This window comes from Aegilops tauschii, chromosome 4 (assembly GCF_002575655.3).
Source record: "Aegilops tauschii subsp. strangulata cultivar AL8/78 chromosome 4, Aet v6.0, whole genome shotgun sequence".
Lineage (NCBI taxonomy): Eukaryota > Viridiplantae > Streptophyta > Magnoliopsida > Poales > Poaceae > Aegilops > Aegilops tauschii.
The window spans coordinates 492,966,709-492,984,481 of NC_053038.3; the positions used below are offsets into that span (position 1 = coordinate 492,966,709).

At 44.8% G+C, this 17,773-nt stretch overlaps 1 pseudogene; it reads left to right on the plus strand.

Moving 5' to 3' along the window:
- Nucleotides 1-4,701: 4,701 nt before the first annotated feature.
- Nucleotides 4,702-7,804, plus strand: LOC141021563 (uncharacterized; annotated as a pseudogene).
- Nucleotides 7,805-17,773: the final 9,969 nt, after the last annotated feature.

Consider the following 17,773-nt stretch of genomic DNA (forward strand, 5'->3'; position numbering starts at 1 on the left):
GCGGCCCGCCGCCCCGCCCCGTCCATCCCCTCGTCTGCCGCCCTGCCGCCCCGTCCACTCGTCTGCCGCGCCGCCGCCCTCGACTGCCGGCCCGTCCGCCCGTCGTCGCATTTCATCCCTGTCCGCCCGCTGCCCCGTCATCTGCCCTATAAATCGCACCCCCGTCCGCCCGTCGCCGCAAACACCACTCCTCCCGACTCCACCTCCCAAAAGGCCGCCGGTGATATGTCGTTCCACCGCGGCAGCAGCTCCGGCACCGGCGGCGACGACGGACCGAGCGCATGGCCATCGAGCCTGAGCACGCCGGAGACAGAGGAGCTGTAACGGTTTGGGCTCCTCGTGCCGCCGGGTTGCCGTCTTCCGCACAACTGGAAACTTGACAAGGACGGCTACCCGAGGCACGGGCCCGGCGCACCGCGGAGGAGAAGCGGACCGGCGGCCGAAACAACATCACCGGCCGTCACGCGTTCTGGGACGGCAAAGACTACGCCGCCGTCATCGGCGCGTACCGGCTGGCGGAGTCCGGCGTCACGCCAGACCTCATCGGCGACCGCCGCCGCCTTCTTGTCCCGCGCCCCCGTCCAGAAGCGCGTGGCCGTCGGGCCCCTCCACCACCTGCGCCGGCGCCCGCCGATCCCCCCGCCACGCCAGAGCAGGTGGTTCTTCGGGAGGACGGCGATCCCGACGATACGCCGGGTTACCTCGCCGCCCTGCGGGCGTCGGTGCCTGCAGCGGCGGCTGCAGAGGCGGCGGCGGCTGCGAGGGAGGCCGCCGAGCAGGCGGCGGCGATTCAGGCGGCGGCGGCGATTCCGCCGGTGGTCCCGCAGGCGGAGGCGGAAGCGTCGGAGTCGTCGGACGAAGACGTCATCGACTGGGAGCGGTTAGCCCAGGTCAGCGACGACAACGACGACGACGACGGCGGCGGTGACGGCGCGGCGGAGTTCATTGATCTCGCGGCTAGCTACGACGAGGAGGAGTAGTTGTTTTTTTTTTAAATGTTCTAAGTATGAACTATGTATCGTTTAGGTTCGGATAAACTTGTTTCGTTTCGGTAGTGTTGAATGCACTATGTAAAATATCTCTATGTTCAATCTAGTTTGTTCGAATCTTGTTTTAGTTTGTCTTCAAAGTTTGTTCAAAAAATTAGCAAAATACTGAACGCTTATTTTGAAAAAAATTGAAAATTTTCCGACCCATGCATAAAAATGTTCACAATATATTTAAAAAATTTCCATCGAATATACATAGCACGGAATAAGGTATGCAATTATCGAAAAATTGTAGCACAAAAAAATCGTGAAAACACATAAAATAAAAAAGAAAACTGAATAAAAAATAAAAAGTGTATCTAAATGTTTATAAAGTGTTTTAGAAATGTTCAGATTTTGTTAAAATATGTGCATATAGTAAAGCCCGGTGGATGAAAAAATTAAAATTTTGAAATAAAAAATATAACAAATAAAAAACAAAAATAAAATTAAAAAGGTGAGATATTCTAATTCATTAACATTTTCTGAAATATTTTTAAATTCATTAACATTTATGAATCAGAGAATATTTTTAAATTCATTAACATATATGAATACGAGAATTTTTAAATTCGTTAACATTTTCCGAAATATTTTTAAATTCTTTAAATTAATGAACCAGAGAATATTTATAATTCATTAATATTTATGAATCCGAGAATTTTTAAATTCATTAACATTATCTGAAATAGTTTTAAATTCATTAACATTTATGAATTTTCTGGAATATTTTTAAATATTTGTAAACCCAACTTTTTAAATATTTTCCGGAAAATCGTTGAAAATCCATACGGACTCGAAACGCGATAAATTTTTGCGTGCGTGCCCTGCAAGGGCACTGTAGCACGTGAAAAAAGGGGCAATTTTGGCGGATGCGAAGCGGAGACGTGCGACCGAGGGTTCCCTCCGCCCATACCGAAACCACCCCCTTCCACAACAACTACCTGAGCGGTTTCACGGAATGCACCCAACTTTTGCCAGCGCGTGTGGGGCCCCACTCGGGCACCCCACGGCCAAAATGAACGAAATCCGACAACGAACGCACGTTGCGTCACGTCCGGGCAGTATTTTAGGGGTTTTCAGCCCGGAAAATCGTAGAAAATCCATACGGACTCGTAACGTGACAAATTTTTGCGTGCGTGCCCTGCAAGGGCACTGTAGCACGTGGAAAAAAAGGGCACATTTGGCGGATGCGAAGCGGAGACGTGCGACCGAGGGTCCCCTCCGCCCATACCGAAACCACCTCCTTCCACAGCAAGTACCTGAGCGGTTTCACGGAATGCACCCAACTTTTGCCAGCGCGTGTGGGGCCCCACCCGGGCACCCCATGGCCAAAATGAACGAAATGCGACAACGAACGCACGTTGCGTCACGTCCGGGCAGTATTTTAGGGGTTTTCAGCCCGGAAAATCATAGAAAATACATACAGACTAGAAACTTGACAAATTTTTGCGTGCGTACCCTGCAAGGGCACTGTAGCACGTGGAAAAAAATGGGCATGTTTGGCGGATGCGAAGCGGAGATGTGCGACCGAGGGTCCCCTCCGCCCATACCGAAACCACCTCCTTCCACAGCAAGTACCTGAGCGGTTTCACGGAATGCACCCAACTATTGCCAGCGCGTGTGGGGCCCCACCCGGGCACCCCACGGCCAAAATGAACGAAATCCGACAACGAACGCACGTTGCGTCACGTCTGGGCAGTATTTTAGGGGTTTTCGGCCCGGAAAATCGTAGAAAATCCATACGGACTCCAAACGCGACAAATTTTTGCGTGCGTGCCCTGCAAGGGCACTGTAGCACGTGGAAAAAAAATGGGCACGTTTGGCGGATGCGAAGCGGAGACGTGCGACCGAGGGTCCCCTCCGCCCATACCGAAACCACCCCCTTCCACAGCAAGTACCTGAGCGGTTTCACGGAATGCACCCAACTTTTGCCAGGGCGTGTGGGGCCCCACCCGGGCACCCCACGGCCAAAATGAACGAAATCCAACAACAAACGCATGTTGCGTCACGTCCGGGAAGTATTTTAGGGGTTTTCGGCCTGGAAAATCGTAGAAAATCCATACGGACTCCAAACGCGACAAATTTTTGCGTGCGTGCCCTGCAAAGGTACTGTAGCACGTGGAAAAAAATGGGCACGTTTGGCGGATGCGAAGCGGAGACGTGCGACCGAGGGTCCCCTCCGCCCATACCGAAACCACCCCCTTCCACAGCAAGTACCTGAGCGGTTTCACGGAATGCACCCAACTTTTGCCAGCGCGTGTGGGGCCCCACCCGGGCACCCCACGGCCAAAATGAACGAAATCCGACAACGAACGCACGTTGTGTCACGTCCGGGCAGTATTTTAGGGGTTTTCGGCCCGGAAAATTGTAGAAAATCCATACGGACTCGAAACGCGACAAATTTTTGCGTGCGTGCCCTGCAAAGGCACTGTACCACGTGAAAAAAATTGGCACATTTGGCGGATGCGAAGCGGAGACGTGCGACCGAGGGTCCCCTCCGCCCATACCGAAACCACCCCCTTCCACAGCAAGTACCTGAGCGGTTTCATGGATTGCACCCAACTTTTGCCAGCGCGTGTGGGGCCCCACCCGGGCACCCCACGGCCAAAATGAACGAAATCCGATAATGAACGCACGTTGCGTCATGTCCGGGCAGTATTTTAGGGGTTTTCGGCCCGGAAAATCGTAGAAAATCCATACGGACTCGAAACGCGACAAATTTTTGCGTGCGTGCCCTGCAAGGGCACTGTAGCACTTGGAAAAAATTGGGCACATTTCGCGGATGCGAAGCGGAGACGTGCGACCGAGGGTCCCCTCCGCCCATACCGAAACCACCCCCTTCCACAGCAAGTACCTGAGCGGTTTCACGGAATGAACCCAACTTTTGCCAGCGCGTGTGGGGCCCCACCCGGGCACCCCACGGCCAAAATGAACGAAATCCGACAACGAACGCATGTTGCGTCACGTCCGGGCAGTATTTTAGGGGTTTTCGGCCCGGAAAATCGTAGAAAATCCATACGGACTCGAAACGCGACAAATTTTTGCGTGCGTGCCTTGCAAGGGCACTGTAGCACATGGAAAAAAAATTGGGCACGTTTGGCTAAGTTAAAAAAATGAGCCTACTGGATTAAGTAAAAAAAATGGGCACGTTTGGCTAAGTTAACAAAAATTGGTTAAGGTAAAAAAATTTGATACAGTTTAAAAAATGAGCCTATTTTATTTAGTTAAAAAATGAGGCCCTCTATGAAAAAAACGCCAGTCGTCTCGCTAAGCGACGCGCATGCGTGCATGGGGCCGTCCCACTAACAACGACGCCGCAATCAGCGCTCGGACGACGTCGTTAGCCGACGCGCATGCAAATTTTCCTTGTACGTCCAGCCCGTCTCGCCGCCGCCGCGATCTGCATGTGCTGCCGACGTACGCTGCCCGTCGCCCCACACTCCAAACGGCGCCGGTGTGCCCGCGCCGGCCTGCCCTGACCTGACCCGTCGCCCTCTATACGCTGCCGGTGCTTCTCCCACCGTCGCCCCACCGTCCGAACGTCGTCGGTGCGCCCACGCCGGCCTGCGTACCCTGACCCTTCGCCCTCTATACGCCGTCGGTGCCTCTCCCACCGTCGTCGTCGTGTAAGTTTTTTTTGTGTCTGTTTTTTTATACGACGAGGCTCATAGCAGTATGATGGTATGTGACAGAAAACTATTTGATGCAGTATGAATATCGACGGTGTGATTCCATGTTCTGTTCAAAAGTGGGTTAGCCTAGTTGACAAACTGTCACCAAGTCAGAAATTCCGGTTTTATGAAACGGATATGCAGGGCATGTTTAGAATACCATCGATACAGATGCATGATTTTTTGCTTCACTTTTTACTCCAAGGTTACAATCCAAGTAGCAAGAAATTCATGGTCGAAGAGAGTTCTGGAAGTACTGCTGGAAGTAAAGGCCTTATTTCACTAAGGCCTGATGATGTGTACTCCATATTTGGTTGGAAAAACAATGGAGTGGATGTTTTTGGGTTTCTTAGTACTGAAGGAGAAAAAGCAACCAAAAAAATACCAGTTAGTTTTGTTAGCAAGAAAAATGGTAAGATCATGATTGATGATCTCATAGAAAAGATTGTGAAGAATAAGAGCACTGACGATGACTTTATTCGGATGACATTTCTAGTTCTCTTAGGAACTATAATTGCACCAGTGTCTCATGAATACGTTCCGAAGAAATACTATGCCTTAGTGAAAAATATTAAGTTGATAAGGAAGTTCAACTGGAATGCATTCACTTCGCGATTCTGTTTGTCGGAGATTGGTAAGCTTCTGCAGGACGGCCATGTTAGGCAGTGGCCCCAGGGGAACCTCGCCCTTTTGCAAGTACGTTGTATTTATTAATTTCAACACTTTTGTTATAAAATGTCACGGAAGAACATGTAATTTAATTAGTTTATGTGTTTTGCAGTACCTATACTGGGAGAAGGTGCGACCAATCACCGGTCCAAAATATGATCTGTTGGCATTGTTGAGCCCGCTGATGAGGAACTGGACGGAAGATATGGCTGTGAGAAGAGACAAATACGACTATGAATATGGTCGTGGTGTTGGGATGGTAATCCGAGTAATCATGTTTTTTTACATTTATGAAATAAAATTAAGTGTGCATATGGTTTGTATGTATAATTCTCTTGTTGCATTTGTAGATCGATGACAACATTACAGAGGAGTACAGGCTGGAAAAAAATTGCAGAAGAAGAAGCTCAAAAAACCAAGAAAGCTAGTAGCAAAAAATCTAACGTTACTGGAACGAGGAAAGAGGGCAGTACCTCGGAGGCTTCGAGCCAGAAGCCTACTATGGACCGGATTTGAGTGAGATGAATGAGCTTCGGAACGAAATGCTTCGTTTGCCAGAGTTATGCGCACAGGTAACACTTGAGCACGTCACTTTAATGTCCATCACTGAATTGAAGAACTAAGATGAAATGTTTTCTTGCAGAGGATGATTGAGAAACTGAACAAAACCGGCGTCTTCTACAAACCCAGTAACCTGGAAGAAGACGAAGAGAATCTGTACGGAGGCATTAATGAGTCTTCAAACGATGGTGGACTTCCGAAAAAAGAGTTTGTATATCAAAAAGATGATTCAGACCGGTTCCGCACACCTTCCAGAATGAATTTGCAAAAGGATGATGACGGCGTTGATGTAACTTCTCGTGGAAACACACCTTTTTACTGCACACCTGAGTACTGGGATAGTTTCAAGGGTGATATGGATGATCCTATCCAAGTACCAGAAGTATCAGATGAAAAAGCTGCCACATCTTTAGGGACGGACGAGATCGCATCGCATGCATCGCTTGGTTCTCAAGGAGTACAAGAGGAAGTGGAGGAGGTTACTGGCAGGCGCAAGCGCAAAGGATCACAACATGTCAAGTCTCCTTATGTGGTCCCTAAACCGAACAAGCGTGCAAAACGTTCTGCGAAAGGAAGTAAGTTTTTTGTGTTTCTAATTGTTCTTGCGTAATAATTATTTATATATTTGCGTTTATAAATATTTGAGTTGTGTGTTACAGAATTGTTTCAAAATGGTGGTGTTAACAAATCTAGTGATGAGTATGATGTGGTGAAAGCGTCCATCAAGTACGCGCGCGCATGAGTATTCACAAAAACATGCCAAAACAGAAATTTTCAATGATGGCATGGAAGAAGGTCTCACTGTGCGGAGAGCTTGTCAGATTATTAACCATGAGTGGCTAAGTGGCGACGTAAGTTAATTTCATATATTGTTTTACAATTGATTCGAAAATACCATTGTTAAATCTGACACATTATTTATAGGTAATTAATGCATACTCATCATATTTGGTCGACAAAGTTAATGATGATCGTTTCATGTTGACAACTTGGAGGATACATTGGTTGCTTCACATTAGACCCGGAAAGAAGACCGCCGGTAACGATTATGAAGTAGAGTCGCATAGTAATGGGCCCGTGAATAGATGTGAGGACGAGTATTTCAAAAAATCAAAGGTAAGTTTGATTGGTTACACGGTACATACATACGATAGTATGTGCTGATTGTGTTTTATGGTCCTTGTGATGCAGACTTATATTCCTCTAAACAAGGAAAACACTCACTGGGTTACTGTCGTCATGCATAGCGGGAAGAGAGAGTTTCAGGTTCTTGACTCGTTGATGACCGGAAAACTTGACAGTGTTACTAGAGAACTCAATGAGGACCTGGTAGGTTTAACTTTCAAATGTGCATTTGGTAACATTCATTTTCTTTAGTACACTGAATGACATTCTTTCCACCATGTTAATTATATCTTTAGAGAAAACAACTAGCAGAAAATATCCAAGAAGCAAATGCAACCGGAATTGTGAATTATCCGGATGTTTCCAATTGGCCTATTCAAACGTATGACATGCCAAAACAACATGATGGGTGAGTTCTTACTTTGACAGAATGTCGGTCCTGTATGTACAGTAGATATTTAATCTTCGTAAATTGTATGCACTAGGAATTCGTGTGGAATATTTCTCCTTCGATGCTTTCAATATTGGGATGGTGACAAATGGACAGGCTTATTTTCACATGTACGCAAGTAATGTTTATACTACGATGTACAATGAACGCTGTGCTAACACCACTTTTTTTTCAGAGGTCAATTGATGATTCGAGAGAGGTAATGATAGCGCAACTTATCTTTTCGGAAAGAAACAAGCTTGATGAAGTGAAAAACAAAGTTATTCGGATACCAAAGAAGAAGAAATAGATGCGCCACGGAGGAGTTTTGCATGTGATTGGGTGGTACTGGAGGACTATATTTTCCAAACGCTTTGCGCACTTGCTTATAAATTTTATGTAATAGACATATTTATTGATTTTGCCACTATTTTGTTCCGAAAAGATTATACACTTAATTACGTTTTTTATGTCCACATGATATTTTGTTTCATAAATATTATATAATCAGTCTTTTTTTTGTTTACATGATTTTTTGTTTCCGAATAGTTATATTCGTACTTACCGTTTGTATGTGTACACGATATTTTGTTGAAGAAATATTTAATACTAACTATTTTTTTGACACTAATGTTACGATTACATATATGCAATACGATCTCGTTTATTTTCTGTACACTAAACTATGGTAGCGCATTATTAAAAAAACGCGGTGATTTTGTTTAGAAAAACAAAAAAAATAGTTTACAAAAACAAGAATAATGTTTAGATTTACATATATGTAATCGTGTCGTCGTTAAGTTTTTGTACATTAAACTATGGCAGCACACTGCGTGTTATTTTGTTAGCAAAAAGTTGGTTTACCCCCGCTGAGACGACGCGCCAGGGAAACTAATGCTAGTTTAGTCCCACCTCGCCGGCCGAAGGCGACGACGACCAGTTTATATACCCAGCTCCCGTCGGCACATTGAGCTCCTCTGGTCTACTACCCCGTCGATGTACCCCGTCGATGCTGCCCTGTTGGGCCTGGTTTCCACGGCATGCTCTGAAACGCCTGTTATAGTCGCCCGATGGGCTTGATAACGATGGGCTTAGTAAGACGGGCGGGCATTTTTTTCTTTTTTTTCTTTTTCATCAATAATTCGCAGAGTACTTCTCTTCTTTTAATATATTTGACAGCCGACAGAACTGTAGTAAATACATGCAGAATTCATAATATAAACAATGAATAGTGAATATTTATATCAACAATAGTGATGTCTCAACATAACAATTGTCATCACAGTAATTTTATTGTAGTGGTCAGGAAATAACAAGTCTCAAATAACAACGGTCTGTAGGCAATAATCTTGTTTCACACATATAAAATACTCAACATGAACATAAATTTAACAAATGTTTTTCATATAAATGGAAGAGGTAAAACACTTGCATCGTCTTCACTTGAGTCTTCAAGCCCAGTTGCTGCATAGAATAAATAAAAAAATTGTGAGAATCAATGTACGGTAGATGAATCAACGAAACTAACATAAACAACTACAGTTACATATAAATGGATGCAGTAAAACAGATGCACCGTCCTCACTTCTGTCTTCAAGCCCAGTTGCTGCATAGAATAAACTATGAGAATCAATGTACCGTAAATGAAACAACAAAACTAACATAAAAAAAAGAATAGACATACTCTTCATTTTTGCTGCATGTGCTCCTGTTATGACCTGAGCCGCTGCATATGCTACATTTTCGTCCAGATTTCTCGTCAAATGCTTTAGGCCTCTCATTTTTTGTCACATCTGGGCCACCCTTACCGCGACCTCTACTGTTCTGCTTAGGTGCTCCCTTCGTCAAAACCTTTACTGGATCATGAACCAGAATATGATCTCGGTTAGGCTCGAATGGATTATTGTTCACGAAGCTTCGCTGACTATCATCTTCATTTCCCTGAATGTCCTTATTCGCTATAATATCATCCAGAGCTGTCGTCAACTTGTCGAATAAGAAAGGATTACTGCATGCGACATGACATGCTTCTGAAGATTTGATGGTCAACTCACTATATCTAGCTCTGTCCTCACCACTCGACCAACCCCACGCAAACAGATCGTTGGTGCGCTTCACGGGCAGTCCAGCTCATGCTTTTTTTTGAGAATCTTCGCAGGACACAACACTTGGGTATCATAGGTAAGTTCAGTGCATTCAAAACATGAAGAATATGCTTGCAAGGAAGCCCTTTGCGAGTCATACTTCGGCAACTACACTTTATAGTTTCTGCCGAGTTACCTGGCGTATAGTCCACATTAAATCTGTGATCCCTGTTATTCTTCCATGCAACCACAAATCTCTGACTATCGGTCCCTGTTAGTCTATCAATTACCTCAAGCTCCTGTACCTTCTTCATATCTTGTTGCAACATATAAAAGTTTGCCTGCGTGAATGCTTTCGCAGCATACGACTCAATGGCCTGACACTCAGTCACTGTTACTGGAAGAGTCTGTGAGGCCGTGTAGTCATCATAAGCTTCATTCTCACGGAGGCGAACAATACAATTCTCGTAGTGTACAATCATGTCAACGATCGTCATACCATAGTCAAGATGAAGGTGCAGGCTGGAGTTCAGACTCTCACTCCTCTGATTACTGCGCATACCAAGGAAAACCCCACCAGACAAATATGATGCAGCCCAAAGCGTCATCTTCCTGTACATCCTATGGAGCCATGTTTTCGTTCTCTCCGTCTGCCATTTGCGCACAAACGCGGCCCATCTCTCCTCAAAAACCTTATGTGTAGTGGCATAGTATAATAATGCCATGAACTCCTTCAATGACTTGTGGTTGAGGTGTTTCTGCATATTCTTTTCAATATGCCATGAACATAGACGATGCCACACGTCAGAAAGCACCTTCCTGATAGCCCTTATCATCGCTGCATCTCCATCGGTAATTACAGATTTGGGCCTCTTCTGACATTTAGCTTTCAAGAACGTGTTAAGCAACCAAACATATGTAGCCTCAGTCTCTTCTGAAACAATGGCGCAGGCGAATACCGTAGTGCAACGGTGGTTGTTCAGACCCACAAAAGGGATGAACGGCATTCCATACCTGTTCATCTTGTATGTGCTGTCGAAGACGACAACATCACTATAGTCTAGATAATCCCGGCGTGACTGCGAATCACACCAGAACAGGTTTTGGAGCCTGCCTTCAGCGTCAACTATGTGCTCAAAGAAGAAGCCTGGATCTCTGTCATTTCTGGTCAACATGATTCCTATGGCAGTATCAGCATCACCTTGTGCAAGCAATTTCATCTTCTCCCTATAGCACATGTTATACAGCTTTGTCCTCTGAAACGGTGACTTTGCATAGGACCCATACCTGCTAACGACATTGTCAAAAATGATATGTTTTCTTATCCCAGCTCCAGCCATAGCTAAGATCTCAGCTCTCTCAAATGCTTTGATCTGATTATGAGATCGGAGGAAAGGGACTTCGTCCGGTCGTGCAAGAGTGTGGCTGTGATCATCGGAGAGACTGCTGACATACCAAAGATTGAGCTTTTTATCAAGCTTAACTGTCAAATGGGCTTCGCATAAGAATCGACTCTCCGGTCTAAGCCTGCGGGTCCGGCCTTCCATGGTACAGAACTTGGCCTGTCGTTTTCCTGCGGCGGAACAAAGATACCTCCTCAAGCGCACAGTCCTTGCGCGATCCTTTGAACGTTTTTGCGAGTCCTTCCCGATGCTGAACCCACGTTCTCTCGCGTGCTTGTTGTAGAACGTGTGCACCTCGTCTAATGACCTGAATGTCTTTACCATCACTGCCCAATGCCTATCAAGTGACTCTTGCTGATATTCATCATAGCACATGTCAAGGTCAAACTGATCATCATCGTTGTGCTCATCGTTCCCGCTAGGACCATCAACACCTCCCTGCAAAATATGACATATAACCTTGCATGTCAAACTGTTCTTGTATTGTTACTAACCATAAATAATGTAAAGAACTTACTTGGCTGCTACCACTCCCACTACGAGATGCATCGACCTCGCTCTCGGCATTGTCATCATCTATATTATTACGCTCATTGTCACCATTAGCATTTATCTGTGCACATGTAAAGTAAAATAAGTGGTCATACAATTTTAATGTCAATCATTGCCCTACAATTTTTTCAACATGCCTGGCTCACACTATCTGCATAAAATTGTTCATCTATATCATATTCCTCATCGTCATCATTGCCATGTAGCTGTACAAATTTAAAAGGACATGGAAGTGTCAAATAACTAGTTTGTATTCAATATGTTTTGGTCAACATTGAAGGCACTTACATTACCACTGTACGATTCATCCTGACTCATATAGTTGTCTCCGGGAGGTTGGTTCGCATTCAATGACGAGGATCCATTATCGCTACCGGGATCATCACTGGCGTATCCGGTTACTTGCTCCATCTATGCACATACAAATAAGGTGTGAGATCAATGCCAACATTCCACAACATCATCGCCAATACAGTAAATTCGTCAACAGTGACATGACTATGTGGCATGCATACAAATTTGAGCATACAAAATCATTATGAGGTCATTAAGAGGTCACTACTCTCCTCTCTAATTTAGCTAAGTAGGGAATCATTTTGCATAAAAAATGCAATGGACAAATCAAAAAGAAAAAAAAGAGCCAGAGAACCTACTGTGCGCCGTCGAGGGGTCCTCGCCTGGGGTCGACGCCGATGCGCTGCTGCCACCCACGTCGTGGAGGGCGCGTACCAGGACAGAACGTTGACGCGGGAGCGCTGGGCATTTCACCGGCGACACGGCGTGTGGGTGACTACAGACGCCGTCGGTGCTCGCGACTAGACGGGCACATCGGGGTCGACGTCGTGACGGCGGTGGACCACGGCGGCGTTGATGCCACTAGGGTTTCCTAGGCGGGGATGGGGTGTCGGTTTCACGCGACACCGGTGACACCGCGTGTGGGTGACTACGGACGCCGCCCGACGTCGTGACGGCGGTGGACCACGGCGGCGTTGATGCCGCTAGGGTTTCGTACGCGGGGATGGGGTGTCGGGGTGGGGCGTCGTTTTTTTTTTCCTTTCCCGATCGCACTACCGAACCGCACGGTATGCGTACGACGCGGGCGTACGGGGCGGGACGTACACGGGCGGCCGACCCTACGACGGACGGCGGGTACACAAATACATAATTTAGTAATACTACCCCGTCTACGTTTATTTGTGTGTGTGTGTGTGTGTGTGTGTGTGTGTGTGTGGGTGGGGGGGGGGGGGGGGGGGGGGGAGGGGTTGCACCGAAGTACTACATTATTGTGTCTTGCCGAGTATACATGAGGCCGATGGATACCTATCACTGTACGCCTAGTCGTGTTCAATAAGCGACAGATCAGGAAGATTATTGCCTGGCTGCTTGACGAAGCCATGGGGGGTGGATTGGTGACTTTCTAATGTGTAGCCATGGATGGAACACGCAAAGGATCGATCAGCGGTGGTGCTGAGGGTTGGATCCCCCCGGACTGAGCCTCTTGGAGGTCCCATAGACCGGATCGGCGATCCCTTCTTGCCGTGGCCGAGCTGCAGCCGCGGTGCTCGCCGCCGCTGTCGCCTGAAGCCTGACGACGACGTCCTGGAGCTGCCGGCGGTGCTGCAGGGGGCAGCGCTCGGAGTGGGAGTCGGGGGAGGAGCCGGCGAGGAGGAGGACAAAACAGATGCACAAACACAGAAGTAGCCTCATCATTAACCTCGTTCGTACTTGATTAGTTGATTTGCATATGATAGCTAAACCTATGCAGCTAGCTGCTCTATGCATGTATCTGCAGGTTGATTAGCAAGAGAGGAGCATTTATAGGCGGTGTTGGACTGCTAAAAGAAATGAAAAAAAAAACTTTCATTATGATATAATTTATCCGGTTATAACCTGAAACGCTCCACTGATGCACTAGCAAACCTTTTTCATCTTGACCTCGATAGTGCTGATGTGATCTCTCGGTCTCTCTACATGGATTACATGGATAGTGATTGACAACGTGAAAGGTCAAAGCGAAAAAGCACGCTACTTTTTTCGATGGAAGGCGCCACTTGGCCACCATTTTCATTAAAAAAATGGAGTGAGATAACATTACCACATCAAAACTAATCTGCACTTCCAATACACAAGCTGCACAATGGGAGAAACTTACAACTTTCATTTCCATCTCTTCCACTTTCTACAAATAAGACAACATGTCATTTCAGAGCTACCTCCTCTGTTATGATTTATTAGTCCTTTCCGTATTTAGTGCCAAATTTTGATCATAAATTTAACTGACAAATGTTACTGCATGTCATAAAAAATGATATCTTTGGATTCGTATTTGAACATAGTTCAATGACATTAGTTTTGCTACCTATAACTTATATTTTAGTAGTTAAAATTGTTGTCAAAATATGGCCCTAAATACGAATATGACTAATAAATCAGAACGGAGGTAGTACATGCATAACATTCTTAAGTCCTGTTTTTTACTTTCGGGGAATCTCAAGTCCTGTTTGATGGGGTTTGAAACTGAACACTTGAATTCAATTTTTATTTGCGCATTAACCAATTAGATTCCCGCCAAAAAGAAAAACTAACACTAACGATTAGATTACTCCTACGTGATTGTACGACATACACGACGCGTGAGAAAAAGTACCAACTAAGGTTCGTTGCCTTGGTTATTGCATTCAGCCAATTGTATCATTTATTTGATCAAAACGACAGTGATGGCACTCGGGAGAGTCAAGAGTGAGGCATATACCTGCAAAAACGGACGAAAGACCAACCAATGGGGCCAGTTATCTTGGGTCATGGATGATCATATGGTTCACTTATATTCAAGTGATCTTCCAAGGTAAGCACGTACGTCAATTATAATGCCACTCCAGCATGAATGCACTGCTCGATTAAGTTGTGCATCCGCGTGTCATCCTGCATTAGTTTTTGTCTTACCCCATTAATAGAATATTATAAGCTCGCGGGCGCCCTAATGCAGGTCGCCACGGCATGCTTTCGATTCATTGGAAGAGCAAGCACAAAGGACTCACTTCGGTTCACGAGTGTTGATAGACATGAAGTATTTTGTATTTTAGAAGATTTAGCTATCTTATTACAAACCAAGAGAGAAAATGCGTTAGGAATTTCGTTAATATATGAATTCTTGATTCTTTTCCGGACACATGAGATCTACCGGAGACATAGTTTGGACATCATAGACAAATTGATCTTGTTTTTCCATCTCGATCGCCCACCATTTCCTTGGTGAGTTACCTATGAACTCGTCGAAACCATCATTGCAATCCTTTCTCTTCCTTGTCTCGACATAATCCCATATAAGCAGGACTAGAGCTATTACACGCACAGGGTGGCGAACCAGGGTAAACTTGCACTCCATGTTCATTCAATGACCCACTACCAAACAAATCTATATACGACCACCATGCCTCTGATAGGTACTCCCTCCAGTCTCGTAATTTAGGACGTTTTTTAACACTAGTGTAGTATTTTGCAATCCGTTTCAAGAAAAATGATGGGTATTTTGCAAAACACCCTCGATAGTTGTCACCGAACGTAGGTATCCTCGCGTCATCGGGTCGAATCTACGACATCGATCTCGATATCATCATCAACAACAACTTTGATCTTGCTCGAGATCAAGGAAAAAGCTGACTATGGAGCGCAATCTTGAGATTTTTGAAGTCACCATAGGCGCCTAGTAATCGACGGGACTTGAAGTAAGTCCAGGAAAATGCGACCACTAGAATTTGAACCCTAATGAGCTGCGGATACCACTGTTCTTCCAACCATCCAGCCATAGGTTGGTTCGCATTAAAATATGTATTTGTGAGGACAGGGACGAAGCTGGAAAAAATGGGCACCGGTGTCAACCGTTGTCCACAATAGCACCAACAATGGCAATAGATTGTAGATAACATTTGAGGGCAATATAAAGAGTGAAAATATGCAATGAGCCAAAAAATTTTTATAATAAAAAGATTTTTCATACCCGAGTACTGGTTGAGCGAAGTCAAAAACCACTTGTTTATATATTCAGTAAAATAAGAAAACCAGATGACTTGGGAGCATTTGATTTGTAACTTAGTGAAAACAGTAAGCAAAAGTAACAAATTATTTTCACAACAATGGTATGGAACAAATTATACATAAAAGATATACGATTAAGCAAAAAATATAAAGTGATGTGAAACTCACATGTTATAACTTCCCTTCTGGACCTTTAATCTTCTTCAATAGATCAATCACAGAATCATTTGTAGTGATAGAAATATAGATTTCTCCACATAGCAACTTAGGCTATCACTCATAAAATGATCACCCATTTTGCTACGCAAAACACTCTTGACAATAGTCATTTCTGAAAAGCATCACCGCACCGGTGCTGGCAACTGGCAAAATTAGCAACATTTTTTAGAAGTTGATACACCAAAGGAAAAATAAGATGTTTCTTAGTGTCAGCCAACACGTCAGCTAGATTTGTAATGCGATCCAAATTGGCAAATCCTTGGTCTGTTTGGACATTGTTAATTTACATTCAAAGCTCATGATCAAGATCCATCAATTGTGTTGAATAAAAGTCAGCAGGATAAAACTCAGCTAGTTTCAATAAATTTCAAGTTAAAAGAAACAGAAGATATTTAAAGTCTCCTTTTCCTGCAAGGTCCTCTAATTAAATATTTCCGTTTGATCTCATGTTGCTTCTTAGCATTCTTAGTCTATTGTGATATTCTTTTTCGACCAGCTGAATCTGAAAGAAGTTCATCTAAATTTATTTCTGCTAGAGTAGTAGCACCAATGTTTGATAATACATACATTTATTTCGGTAGTCCTTCAACGACCCTGAAGTCCCTGTTGGATCAGTGTCTCCTGTCATGGTCAATAGAAACATATCTATAACCTTCTAGTCCTAGATGAATTAAGGAGATAAATTCTAAATTTCAATCTAGTATTACACACGTATGTCACTGCCTCGAGTACATGGGAACAACCGAAGTGGACAATCAAGAACTGCAGGGCTGCAAATTAGGCCAGCCGGCGGACATCACCGAAACCAAATTTAGCGTCGTCCACCGTTGTAGTTTCCCCGAGAGGGCCGGTAGGTGTGCAGACGATTTGGGGTGGGGGAGGGGGGGTCGATGTGATTGAGGAGGAAGCGAATCGCTCAAGAGAGGCATGCGTCATGACCTACTCGGACCTGGCGGCTGGCTGCGTACAGGAATTATTAGTAGGGACCGAAGCACAGTAACGAGCCAGATTAGGCCTTGTGGTCTGCGTGCTGCGTTAGCAAACAGATAGACTTCTTTACTGTTGTAATTATCTAACTGGGCTAAAACTTTGGGTTTTTGTTCTGTGGTGGGCTGGGGTCAATCGATCTTCTTTGCTGGGGTCAAAGGCACAAATCGGTCAAGCTATTAGCTGAAGCATCGAATGGCATTGGTGTCAACTGACACAAGTGCTTATACGTGAGCTCCGTCCAGTGAGGATAAGTACCGCAAAAGTTGTTCCACAAAGGAGGAACGTTCATGGAGGTTAATGCCATCTTCAGTTTTTTCCACTTAAGAAGAAAAATCGGCATGACTCATGTGGTAGCCCTTGAAGGCATGAAAATGGCCCACGGTGCAAGTACATCCTGCAATCCTGGATGCATCGATCCCTATGTAGCACCTTGCTAAGCTGGTCCAGTGAGAGATGCACACATAGCCAGTCGCAGCACGTGACGTACTTAATGAAACCAGGTAGGTCGATCGATCGGTTAAGTGTGGATGCGATCTTGCACATTCGCCTTTTCAAAGCGAAACAACATTGACTTCCTAGTGATCTTTTTATATATTTGTGTTTTGTTTTTCATTTGTAGTATTCGCCGACGCTTTTCATGCTGTGTAGTATTCGCACAATGGGTAGTAACATAGATTAGTAACATGCCCATGTTACTAGTCTATGTTACTACCTCTTTAATGAGGAGTAACATATGTGTAGTAACATGGAGCACTTCATTTATTAGGCTATAGACACATCTTACCTTGATATATGTGATGTTACTCATACTAATACTAACTAGCTATGTTACCACTTTTATCTTTTTCTTTATTTATTGTATGCCACATCATTTATTTAATTTAGATATGTGTGATGTTACTATCTATATTACTCTCACTGTGTGTGATGCTTTGATGATTTTCCACCAATCGACGCCGAAGTCAACCGCACTCTCCTCTCCTCTGCCTCGACCAAACTGATC